Source organism: Anguilla rostrata, chromosome 5, assembly GCF_018555375.3.
Source record: "Anguilla rostrata isolate EN2019 chromosome 5, ASM1855537v3, whole genome shotgun sequence".
Lineage (NCBI taxonomy): Eukaryota > Metazoa > Chordata > Actinopteri > Anguilliformes > Anguillidae > Anguilla > Anguilla rostrata.
Window position 1 is genome coordinate 25752483 of NC_057937.1, and position 13871 is coordinate 25766353.

A 13871-nucleotide genomic window follows, 5' to 3' on the forward strand; every position below is an offset into this window, starting at 1 on the left:
AAAGTGCAAAAGATTTGAAGATGACAGTGCAGAAAATGATGCTTTATTTGATGGGAAAAGCTAATTCCAAGTATAAACATTTAATGTGGTTATCGATAAGTTAGTCAGCTGTCTTGGCCACAGACTTGATGCATACAAGCACCTATGTGATTTGTTTGGGGTTCTGTTCATGCCGGAGGCTGCATCAGACAGTGAAGTAATTGACAAAGCGAACACGCTTTCCTCTGCCTATCCCTCTGATTTGGACAGAAGTCTTGCCGATGAACTGATTCACTTCAGATCTTTCATTAGACCTGACGGACTGAACATGCCTCCATCAAAACTTCTGAAAACAATGCTTGATTGTGGATTACAGTCAATATTTACATTACATTACATTACATTTATTTGGCAGACGCTTTTATCCAAAGCGACTTACAAAAAGTGCATTTCATGGTCTTGGACAACTACAAAACACAGGTTCAATAAGATACAATACTTATTTTGTACAGCTATTTCTAGCCAAGAACACAGTTTAGTTCACACAGTGAACACTATTCAGACCTAACCTCTGCAAAGCCAACTAGGCAGAAGAATAAGCTACAGTATTAGGACAAATACAAATTACCAAAAAGTGCTGGGATGGGGCAACATGTAACAAGTGTCATGACAAGGGGGGGGGGGGTTTAGAGTGAAATATACAGCGTGGTGGTCGTTAGTCCAGGTATAGTCTGAAGAGATGAGTCTTCAGGCCACGACGGAAGATGGGTAGTGAGGGGGAGGTTCGAAGAGGGACGGGGAGTTTGTTCCACCACTGGGGAGCTAGGGTGGAGAAGCTCTGTGATCCCTTTGGTCAGGTGGGCGGGGGTACAAGGCACCCTGCTGCTGCAGAGCGGAGTGGTCGAGCAGGCATATAGGATCGAATGATGTCCTGCAAGTAGATAGGTGCTGTCCTGTCGGCTGCAGTGTAGGCGAGGGTCAGGGCTTTGAACTGGATCCTGGCAGCGACCGGTAGCCAGTGGAGTGATCGCAGCAGAGGAGTGACGTGGGAGAATTTGGGAAGGGTGTAGATGAGTCAGGCAGCGGCATTTTGGATCATCTGTAGTGGCTGTATGGCACAAGCTGGCAGGCCTGCAGGGAGAGAGTTGCATTAATCAAGGTGGGAGGTCACCGTAGCCTGGACGAGCAGCTGGGTAGAGTGTGAAGTCAGGTATGGTCAAATCCTTCTGATGTTGCACAGAAGGAATCTGCAGGACCATAATGTTGCCTTGATGTGCTCCTTGTGGTCCAGTTAGTCATCCAGGACCACCCCCAGGCTCTTTGCAGAGTGAGGGAGTCACTGTGGTGCCATCAACCGTGATTGAGAGCTCACGTAGTAAGGAGGTCTTGTAGGGGAAGAAGAGCAGTTCAGTTTTGTTGAGGTTGAGCTTTACATTTCCCAACGTATACATTGCGTTAAGACTGTATCTGACGCTTCCTGTCAGCAACTGCGAGGGAGAACGGTCCTTTTCGCAAATGTCCAGGATTAAAAATGAACTAAGGACAAGGATGACACAGAGACGCCTGAACATGCTGTCACTCATGGCCATTGAATCAGAACTCGTCTGGGAGTTGGACTTTGACGACTTGATCAATGACTTCTCTTCAAAGAAGGCCAGAAGAAAGCTGGTGGTTTAGGTAGGATATTTTTCACTGTGGTTTTGTGTGGTCGTAGCTGTGGCTCTGTACTACATTTTATGTTCATTTATGTATTCTTTCATGGTTTGTTGTTGGTGGTTTTATTTAAATTAAGGTGTATGTTTTGACTCCTAAAGATACTGTGCTGTACATAGCATGTATAGAACAAAACAGACCTAAAATGGCAGTAATTTAACATTCAAAATAACAAATATAATTTCAAAGTAATACATGCTGTGTGGTTGTGGGTTGCCCTGTGCTATTGTGTGACCAAACTCTGTGTGCTTGGGGAAGGCACACGCAGTGCACATGTATTTGCATGTGTAGGGGTCCGTGGTGAGTTTGTGTCCAGGGCCCATGGTCATGATAATCCGTCCATGCCGAGGACTGGTTCTGAGCCCAAAGTGCCACTAGTTTGGGATTCCCATGCACTGTTTTATTTGATAGCACTTTGCAAGGGTTTTGGCAATAGTTTGGTAGTTGTTACCTATGGATGAGAGATGTTTGAAATGAAGATGTTTGCCTCATGTCTTAAACACCAAATGGGCCAAAGGTCTCTGTCAACCGTGGGTAGTAAACCAAAAGGAGTTAAGTTATCTGGGAAAAGGCTCTGAAAAGTGATCAAGAATTCTGTTAAGAGAGCAGTTAGAGGACTCAGCCAGCTCTTAATTACAGGAGCAAGTATGTCAGAGATTGCTCGCAGTAGGAGATGCAGACCCCAGCAAGTACTATTTTCAGGAATGAAGCTTCCAATGAGAAAGGGCAGACTATGGAACAACAGGAGTTTCTCTACAGCCTTTCCTTGAATGCCACTCCCCTGCAGCACCGACAGCCTCAATGTTATAGGTTTGTATGTTATGTCAATTTGTCTAAGGGGAACACCTCAAGTTGTGCCTTCAGCTGTTGAAGTGTGAAGTTTTTCCACGGCTTAGGTTTTGCAAGATCAACCTGAGAACTTGTGCACCTTCTAAAAGGTCATGCATCAAGTCGAGGGGGGGAGGGGTTGTGATTTTGTCACTTCATAGAGTGTTTTAGAGTTTGGTGACTTTAAATGGTGGCTGTGGGCATCAGAAGTGTGAAGACAACATTGTGACAACATAGAAGTGACGAATTAACTCATGACCAAAGTATGTGCTGAGAAGTTCTCAGATGAGATGGAAAAGTGAGAATTTGTGTTTGTACATCAACAGTCAATGACACCCCTTTATTCTGTAACTCTATGAGATCACGGATGAGGGGCTGTAGGATTGGCTCATAGCCATGCGTTTACAACAGTCTGACTATTACAGCTACATGTATGCTCTGAAGTTGTGACCTATACTTCAGTGGGACATTCCCAATAATGAAGTAAAAGCGGGATATTTTGTGAATCATTTTTTTTAACCAAGGCTGTTCATAATTTCAAACTCATCTGTATATGACTGTAGCTGTATCTGGTTGTCAGAGCTGCTAGAACTGACAAATTGATGTCTTTTTGGCAGATCAATCACTGAAATAAGTTAACTTGTCTCCTTCAGTCCATTCTGCTGTTGGACAGAGTGAAAACTTATAATATGGAATGGAATATTTCCTCTTTAATGCATGTCTAAGACTTCTGAAATAAGTATATATTGGAAAGGTTATTTTTCCCCACTCCAGTCAAATCCTAAGAAGTACTCCACAGGTTCTACTAAACCAAATTCTTTCACACAACTCCTTTCAAATTTGTAATCTGAGGCTACATGTGTCAGGGTGCAGTGGAGGGTTAGGACCCAAATGCAGAGGGGGAAAAACTCAAACTACAAAAGGGTAAGAACAAAAGACTTTACTTAACAAAAGGGGAACAAAGGGAACAAAAGGCCTCGCAGGGCGACTCTTCAAACAACAAAGGAAAACTTCAAACACAGAACGAAGAGAATCCAAAAAATCCAAAAGCGCGTGGAAACTTAAATAGACAGACACTTACGAGACACAGGAGGGCACCATGAACAATCAGGCCACGGAAAGGGAAGGGAAAACGAGACAGCCAGAAAACAATGATTGGACAATTGAAAACAATCATACAATTAAACAGGGGGAGCAGGACACGAAACAGAAGTGTCGCCATCTGGCGGCCCAACAAGGAAAACACAGACAGGAACACAGAACCATGATAACATGCTCCTTAAGATTAGAATTACTGTCAACCTATATATGTACCTCATTAAGACAAGTCTTCAGAAGATCTCTGTACTGTTCAATGAACAGTTCTATCAATATTTTGACATCCTGGGAAATGCTATGAATAACCATTTTGGAAATATTGTGTTTATCCTATAGTGTCAAACACAAAAAGCAAAGTTTCTCTGTATACTTCCTTTTAACTGACTGAACTGTTCAGAAAATGTTGCTACATGGACTATTTCATCACACTCAAGACATACATGATCTTCAATATCATTTACACAACATGTACTATTTGATTTTATCCCTGTAGTATTTACGTTTTCTGTTGCTGACTCAATGTTTGTGAAAAAAAAGTTTTGAAAAAATATTTACACTACTAGAAGAAGAAGCAGCAATTGCTTTTTTAAATCAATTCATATAAATATTTTTGGGTAGATTATCTTTCATTGTTTGCCTTAGTAGACCTGCCTTCAGTCAAGATGACAGCTGAAGTGAAGAATCAGACTGGAGTCACGAGCACATTCAGTTGCCTCCTTTTTATTTTTATTAAAGAACCCTTTACTTAATTGCAGAAGCCCTTTGTTTAATTGCAAAAAATCATTAAGACCTCTGATGGTTCTTTCAGCCACTATGGTTCTTTATAGAACTACAGTGCCTACAGGAAGTATTCAGACCCCTTCACTTTTTACACATTTTGTTACGTTACAGCCTTATCCTAAAATTGATTAAATTCATTTTTATTCTCATCAATCTACAAACAATACTTCATAATGACTAAGTGAAAACAGGGTTTTAGAATTTTTTGCAAATTTATTAAAAATAAAAAGCTGAAATATCACATTTATATACAGTCCCCTCCAAAAGTATTGGAACAGCAAGGTCAATTCCTTTGTTTTTGCTAAACACTGAAGACAATTGAGTTTGAGGTCAAAAGATGTACATGAGATAACAGATCTGAATTTCAGCTTTTATTTCCTGGTATTTTTATCTAGATTTGTTGAACAACTTAGAACATATCACCTTTTGTATCAGACAACCCAATTTTTAGGTGAGCAAAAGTATTGGAACATGTGACTGACCGGTGTTTCTTGTTGCCCAGATGCGTCCTGTTAGATTGATTGGTTAAACGATAAATAGTTCTGAATGTCTACTCTTGGTTTTAGCCTTGGGTTTTGCCTGTGAAAACTGCATTTGTGTTATAAAAGATAAACTAACATGAAGATCAGAGAGCTGTCTTTGGGAGAAAAGCAAGCTTAGAAAAGAGGTGAAATCAATCAGAGCCATTACACAAGCATTGGGGATAGCTTGTATGACAACTTGGAATGTCCTGAAAAAGAAAGAAACCGCTGGCGTACTGAGCAACAGATATTGAACAGGTCGACCAAGGAAAACAACAGCAGTTGATGACAGAAACATTGTGAAAGCTGTGAAGAAAAACCTCAAAACATCAGTCAGTGACATCACAAACAATATCCACAGGACAGGGGTGAAGGTATCTCAATCAACTGTTCGAAGAAGACTTAGAGAGCAGCAATATAGAGGCTATACCACAAGATGCAAACCACTCATCAGTAGTAAGAATCGGAGGACGAGATTACAGTTTGCAAAGAAGTACAGAGATGAGCCACAAAAGTTCTGGAACAAAGTTTTATGGACTGATGAGACGAAGATTAACCTCTACCAAAGTGATGGAAAGGCCAAAGTGTGGAGAAAGATGGGATCTGCTCATGATCCAAAACATATAAGCTCATCTGTGAAGCACGGTGGAGGAAGTGTCATGGCTTGGGCTTGCATGGCTGCTTCTGGAGTGGGCTCACTAATCTTTATTGATGATGTAACTCATGATGGTAGCAGCAGGATGAATTCAGAAGTCTACGAAAACATTTTGTCTGCCAACTTACGAAGAAATGCATCCAAACTAATTTGGAGGAACTTCATCATGCAGCAAGACAATGACCCAAAACACACTGCCAACACAACAAAGGACTTCATTAGGGAGAAAAAGTGGAAGGTTTTAGACTGGCCAAGTCAATCACTAGACCTTAACTCAATTGAGCATGCATTTCATCTCCTGAAGAGGAGATTGAAGGGAACCCCCCCCCCCCCTTTTGAAACAAACAACAACTGAAAGAGGCTGCAGTAAAAGCCTGGAGAAAAGCATCACAAAAGAAGAATGCAACAGTTTGGTGATGTCAATGGGTCGCAGGTTTGATGCAGTTATTGCAAGCAAGAGATATGCTACCAAATATTAAGTGTTATTTGCTTTCATTTACTTAAATACTCTCTGTTCCAATACTTTTGCTCACCTAAAAATTGGGTGGTCTGATATGTTCTAAGTAGTTTAACACATCTAGGTGTAAATACCAGGAAATAAAAGCTGAAATTCTGAACTCTTGTCTCATGTTCATCTTTTTATCTCAACCCCAAATGTATTCAGTGTATTGCAAAAACAAAGGAATTGGCCTTGCTGTTCCAATACTTTTGGAGGGGACTGTAGGTATCCAGACCCTTTGCTATGACACTCAAGATTGAGCTCAGGTGCATCCTGTTTCCATTGATCATACTTGAGATGTTTCTACAACTTCATTGGGGTCCAGCTGTGGTAAATTCAATTCATTGGACATGATTTGGAAAGGCATATGCCTGTCTATATAAGGTCCCACTGTTGACAGTGCATGTCAGGGCAAAAACCAAGCCATGAAGTCGAAGGAATTGTCCAAAGACCTCTGAGACAGGATTGTGTCGAGGTACAGATCTGGGGAAGACTACAAAAAATTTCTGCAGCATTGAAGGTCTCGAAGAACACAATGACCTCCATCATTCTTATATGGAAGAAGTTTGGAACCACCAGGACTCTTCCTAGAGCTGGCTGCCCAGCCAAACTGAGCAATCGGGGGAGAAAGGCCTTAGTCAGGGAGGTGACAAAGAACCAGATGGCCACTCTGACAGAGCTCCAGAGTTTTTCTGTGGAGATGGGAGAACCTTCCAGATGGACAACCATTTCTGCAGCACTCCACCAATCAGGCCTTTATGGTAGAGTGGTGTTGGTTATTCAAGATATTACCAAAAACAAGTAAAATGACCGTTATCCCAGGAAGAAGCAGATCAGAAGTTCGTAGTAAAAACAGGAAGATTTATCACGCAGCCGGCTACGGAAACAACTCAGCGAGAAAGTTCAACAGGTACTCATGCGTAATTAGATTTATACAGTTTTCAGTACATTGACATTTGCATATAGTGGAATTCTGTTGTCGAAAGGGAGCACTGCCTCTGATTGGTGATAAGGGGCTGTGCTTCCTTCCGATTGGACCATTCAAATCCATAATGGTCATGGGGGGCCCAGTGGAAATTCCCCCAAGAGGGGAAACCTCGAAACTGACAGGAATGAAGGCCCATATGGTCATGGGGGTGGCCCATATGGTCATGGGGGTTTCTCCTTCCTCCGGGACTTAGAATACACAAAACTGTCTGTTTCCCAACAGTGGCAAGGCGGAAGCCACTCCTCAGTAAAAGGCACATGACAGCCCGCTTGGAGTTTGCCAAAAGACACCTAAAGAACTCTCAGAACATGAGAAACAAGATTCTCTGGGTTGATGAAACCAAGATTGAACTCTTTGGCCACAATGCCAAGTGTCATGTCTGAAGGAAACCAAGCACCGCTCATCACCTGGCCAACGCCATCCCTACAGAGAAGCATGGTGGTTGGCAGCATCATGCTGTGGGGATGTTTTGTTTTTCAGTGGCAGGAACTGGGAGACTAGTCAGGGTTGAGGGAAAGATGAATGGAGCAAAGTACAGAGAGATCCTTGATGAAAACCTGTGCCAGGAAAACGACCCTAAGCACGCCACAAGACAACACAGGAGTGGCTTCGTATAAATGAGTACTGTCAATTTTCAGACTAAACATCCTTGTAAATTTTTCTCAACCATCGGCCAACTTCTTTGGTTCTTACAGGCTAGCCACAAGCCTCACCGCTGTCAGGCTATCCATGGATCTATCTTGCGCGACTAATAGGCCTAAATAATAATAAATCATGATGGGAATGCCCACAATGGAAAACAAAGTCTATTTAGCAGCCCCAGAATGTCACAGTTCGGCTATATGACAGAATAAACTATCATCTTGTAGTTTATTGCAGGTGGGGTTAGCCTATGCTTAAATCAGCACCCAACCTTAAATGCAGTTTTGACTGACATACATGTTTTGCTGGTAGCCTTACCCGGACATTGAGATATTTCTCAATTGAAGTGACCTAAACTTATTTCACAAGGGAAACTTGGTTTTGATTATTTAAATGACTATAAAGGCTGATTTTAACAGTGAAAATCATTTAGATCACGGCAGAAAGACAGGCGCCAGATAGTCAGCAGCTCAGGGCAGATTCTGATGATAAAACTTTGCTGTCAATACAGTCAAAATGCTATCACACTGAGAAATGAACCGCGAGTATGCTAAAATAGCTGAACAGGCATAGCTTAATAAGTTACTAATGATCAGTTATGTAAATGCACACAAGGCTAGGACTTCCGGTTATGGCGCGGAGCTGAGCAGTCTGATGCAGGAGACCTGGTAGGTCTCCCAGAAAAGAAAGAAGGGCCTGATATATGTTCATTTTTGGAGAAATGGCTACTGGATGTGCTTGCCACAGATAACTTTCCTGGGCCGCTGCTGGTAGAGAGAGCACACAGAATTGGCAAAGCTAATGTAGCCGAAGCACAGTCAGCAGAAAACCTACGGCCCATGGTAGTGATAATGAAATTACTAAACTACGCAGACAAGACTCGGGTCATGAATTCTGCCAGAATGAAGGGAGCCATACATATGGATAACCAAAGAGTCATGTTTTTCCCCGACATCTCTGCCGGACTCCTCAAGCGAAGAAAAGTCATCGACCAAGTGAAGAAAGATCTGGCCTCCCTCTCCATCCCGGATCTGCGCAATGTGATTGTTCACCCGGCTAAACTTCTGGTAACCTACAAAAGAAAACACCACATTTTCGACACTGTATCGGCGGCAGAGAAGTTTGTGCAGGAACTAAGGAACTACAACCGGGAAACTGCAGGTAAATAAGACAATATAACGCTAACTCAATAACACCTTTTGAAGAACACTTTGCTCAGTAGGTATGTTCCATAATACAGCACCTTGTGGACATAAACGAACAATATTAGCTAACGCTAGCTGTATGTTCCCATTGCACTGATCACACTACTGATCTTGCGTCGGTTTACGATATTTTATTTTTTTATGTGGCATTGTACATAAAAGACAAAATATAATTAGACAAAGACTAATCGGTTTGGTTTGACTGTGATATTTTATACTACTGATCAACGAGGGGTTTCGCACTGGCTGTCAGGCATGCTATTCCTCACCATGACGACGGTTCGGGTGGACCAGTGAAGCTCTGTAGTTGAGTTCTTTTTTGGGCTCCTTGGGATGTGTTTGTTTTGGGGTGGGTGGGTGTATTTCAGTTGGGGAAGTACACTCAGTTATGTTCCCAGTGTTCTATTTGTTATTTACTGGTATTTGTACATTTCTTTTTTCATTATTATGTTGTGTTTCCCGTTAGCAGCCAATTTAAGCAATATCCAATTTAACATGACTGGAATTCTAACTCTTAACTATGGCCTCTGAACTACAGTTCACCTCCTGGAATGTAAGGGGACTAAACAAACTTGTCAAGCTAAAACAAGTCATGAGTAGGATACAGCAATTAAAAGCCAAGTTTTTCTCCAGGAGACCCATTTAACTTCTTCGGATGTAATTAGAGTGAAGAGGAGATGGCATGGCCAGGTCTTTTCTGCCTCTCTCAGCTCACACCCACGGGGGGTAATCACTCTCATACATAAATCTGTACCTTTTCAAGTTATTAGTGCCACTGAAGACCGATTTGGCAGATATCTTATTATTCAATGTGAAATTCTCTCAGTTAGATTAAATCTGGTTAATGTGTATGGGACAAATAACAATAACCCAGCTTTTTTCAGACACCTATTCCTAACACTAGCTGCTCTGCCTGGCTATTTTATCATCGGTGGGGATTTCATTTGTGCACTCCAACCAGAGCTGGATAGATCTACTGGGATAGACACCTCCCACCCTCAAACAAGAAAAGAGCTAATTCAATGTATGAAAGACTTTAACTTGATCGATGCTTGGAGAAGTAAGCACCCCAACCAGCTAACATTTTCCTGTTACTCTAGTACTTACCAGACATTTTCCAGAATTGATTATTATTTAGTCTCTGCCGATTTAATACCCAAAATTACAAGCTGTTGGTATGATAGCATAATAATCTCAGAGCATGCCTCAGTTTCATTCCTTTTCAAATTCCCCAACTTTTTGCACTATTCCCCGAGATGGCGTCTCCAGACAACGTGGCTCAGGGATCCAGAATTCATAGAGTTTATTGGAACACAAATAGATTTTTACTTATAACACTGACCAGACATCTGCAGCTGTGAGGTGGGAAGCTTTTAAAGCCTTTTTAAGATACCAGATGATAAGCTTTACAAGTTTTAAACACAAATATCACAGACTGGAAATGGAACAACTTGAAAAATCGATAAAAGAAATCAAAACTCAAATTTTCCTAAATCCCTGCCATCAGCTAATTAGGGAGCTCCACAAACTGAGAGCTAAATATAATGTGTTATCTACAAATAAGGCAACAAAAAGTTTGATGAGATTAAGGCAATCATATTATGAGCAAGGTGAAAAAGCTGGTAAGTTACTAGCCTGGCGCATTAAACAGATGCAAATAGAGAACGCAATAAACTCAATTCAAACAGATAAGGGGGTGATAACCTCTGACCCAAAAGAAATAAACAACACCTTTCTAGAATTCTACCATAGCTTGTACAGCTCCGAATATCCAGATTCAGTTCCGCATATACAAAAGGAATTTCTGGATTCATTAGAATTTACCCCCCTAGATAGAGAATCCCTAGGCTCATTAGAACTTAACCTTGGGGCCCAGGAACTGTCTGAAGCTATAACCAGTTTGAAAGGAGGAAAAACTCCCGGACCTGACAGAATTCCAATTGAAATATATAAAATTTTTAAGACTAAACTAATACCACCCCTGCTCAATATGTACCAAGAATCGTTTGACAGGGGTTCCCTTCCTCCCTCGCTCAACATTGCAATAATTACCCTGCTATTAAAACCCGGAAAACCATCGACTCAATGTGGATCTTATAGACTGGATCTAGCTAAAAGATTGGAACCAATTTTACCTAAAATGGTTCACTCTGACCAGAATGGATTTGTACAGGGAAGGCAGGGTTTTCACAACATAAGAAGAGTGCTTAACATACTGTCATTGGACGCAGAGAAGGCCTTCGACAGAGTAGAATGGCAGTACCTGTTTGAAACTCTAGAAAGGTTCGGTATAGGGGGAAAATTTCTTAGATGGGTACGACTTCCCTCCTCTAATCCACAAACTGAAATTTTAACTAACGGGCTTATGTCAACTCCCTTTAAACTTAATCGAGGAACAAGACAGGGTTGTCCCTTATCTCCCCTACTGTTTACCTTGACCATTGAGCCATTAGCTATGACAATCCGTAAACACATCAACGAAGCAGGAATAAAAATTGGAAATATAGAACATCGAATAGCCCTATACGTGGATGACATAATTCTGTTTTGCTCTAATTTGAAACAAACTCTACCTACCTTACTTGACCTGACATATGTGTTTGGCATCTTTTCAGGCTACAAAATAAATAATAACAAATCAGTAATAATGTTTATGGCAGAAAGCGAGAAGCTCAACGCCCAGGTAAGTAAATCCCAGTTTTGACACCACAAATGGAGTTAGAATAGGGGGTATTCTAACTCCATTTGTGGTGTCAAAACTGGGATTTACTTACCTGGGCGTTAAAATTATTATTATTTTTTACACTGAACCAATTTCATTCCAAGGAGGCCATTTTAGTTGAGTGGACCCTCTACAAAAGAAATAAAATTCTACAATTTTGTATACTGTATTATTCAAGTATCAATGAACACTTAATTCTAACATCCATGGACAATCATGCACCTTACTACCATAGAAATATCCACCTGACTTGCACTAATGTACATTGTAGTACACTGTAGCATATTAACATAACTGAACAGTGTATACTCAGCAAATAGTATATTATAGTTATGGTTATGGTTCTCTAGTCTCTATTCTAGTTTTAGCTATTCTATTTATTTTTTATATTTGAATTAGTCTATTTAGTTATTGTATATAATTCAGCCTTTAATTGTATTTGTTTCTTTTACCTACCTTATTGTTTTTGTATTTTGATTTATGTCAAGTGGCTGCTGTAACACTTAAATTTCCCTTTGGGATTAATAAAGTACTCTATCTATCTATATGATTGGCAGTTTAAAAACTGGTATTTTTATTAGGCCCACTCTGTACTAGTAGCTACATAAATTTCAAGCAAATCATTTTGATTAACCACCATACTTTGGTTTTGTAGAGACTTGCATTTTTGTTGTACCCTCTGCTGGTCAATGTTAAAAACTACAAAAGTCATATTTCAGAGTAATCTAAACTTTTCAACTTTTCCTCTGTTCCCTCATTTTTCCCCACCTCTTCCCTCCTATATGTACTGTATTTGTTTAATTGTTTAAATTTGTCTTCTGCAGCCCCACTCCCCACACTTAATTTTATTTATTTTCTGCCAACAGAACAGACAGTGAAAAAATTGTAGCTAGCTAGTGGTTAGCTGTTGACAAGTTGCTAGCTGGTGTTTGCAGACTGCACTGAATTGTGATGATTAGCTTGGTTGGCGATGGCTGTGTTATCTTATTCGGGAATCACCTGAATGTGTGTTCTTAAATTAGTAAGCACCTGAACACATAATTTTTCTCTGTTGTTTCACTTAAACTCGGGATCAATTCCTCTCCGTCCTCTGCCATCTTCACATTACAGGCATTTGGCAGATGCTCTTATACAGAGCGACGTACAACAAAGTGTATAACCGTAACCAGGGACAAGTGTGCTGAAAACCCTAGAGGGAAGTACAGTTCCAAGTGCAGGGAGCGACCGCGTAGTTTAACTTGGACCCTGTAGGTTGATCTGATGAACACAAACAAAAGCAGCAGCAAAACTGTCTAAAAGTCTACGTAACATACCTATCTTTTCATCAAGAAAAATCAAGCTTGCATGTGTCTACATTCCCCTGCAGCAGACAAGTCGCAGGTATCAGCCCAAGGATTGCTACGTGATGTCACTGTCATATGGAAGTGCTTCTGTCGGCTACACCAAAGATATTTTATATATTAAGCTTTGAGTCTCTCTGGCTACACATACAGGTCCGTGTATGGCGGTGACGTCACTCACTGATTCTTAGCAGTTTTATTTCAGACCGCAGCAGAAAGCTCTGCTGCGCTTGAGCTTCAGAAATGCTTGGGAAAATGTAGCTTGTGTGGACGCTACCGCACTACTTGGTCAATAAAAGAGCTTCGCTACTGAAAAGCTATTTGATTCAGAAAACAGCGATGCTACCACCACGCTACTGAGAAATGTAGTTAAACTAGAAACGCCGCTACTTGTAGCGACGCTACTGCCCAACACTGCGTAGCACTGCCATTGTATCACCCCTTAGGTTGAATATGGGACTGGACACTGCTGCGTGGTGATACAGTGGCAGTGCTGTGGCAAAAAAATAGTTCTGCCAGTCCTCTCAGCCTCTAGGCTATCTTCATTCTGTCCCTCAGGGAGGTCCGGTAAGTAATTTACCTCATACCTTTTTGGTCTTTTGAGGCCTTTTGATGCCATTTCTGGGGCACCTTGTTTGCCCCCATTTATACCAACCTCTATAAATCCTGCTCTTCCCAGTTTAGTGTGACAGTTCCCCATTTTGAATTTCAAGATATTCTTCCAGCCAGAACACCCATCTGGTGAGTCTGGTTCCTTCAGGCAGGGATATTTGCTTATGGATGCTAATGCCTTCATTTGGATAGGCATCAAATTTGTAAATCGTTTCAGCAAGCTTTTCCAAAATACTATGCTTCATGTCTCTTGGCACATTCAGGTATGTTTGCGCTGCAGCTGCAGCTG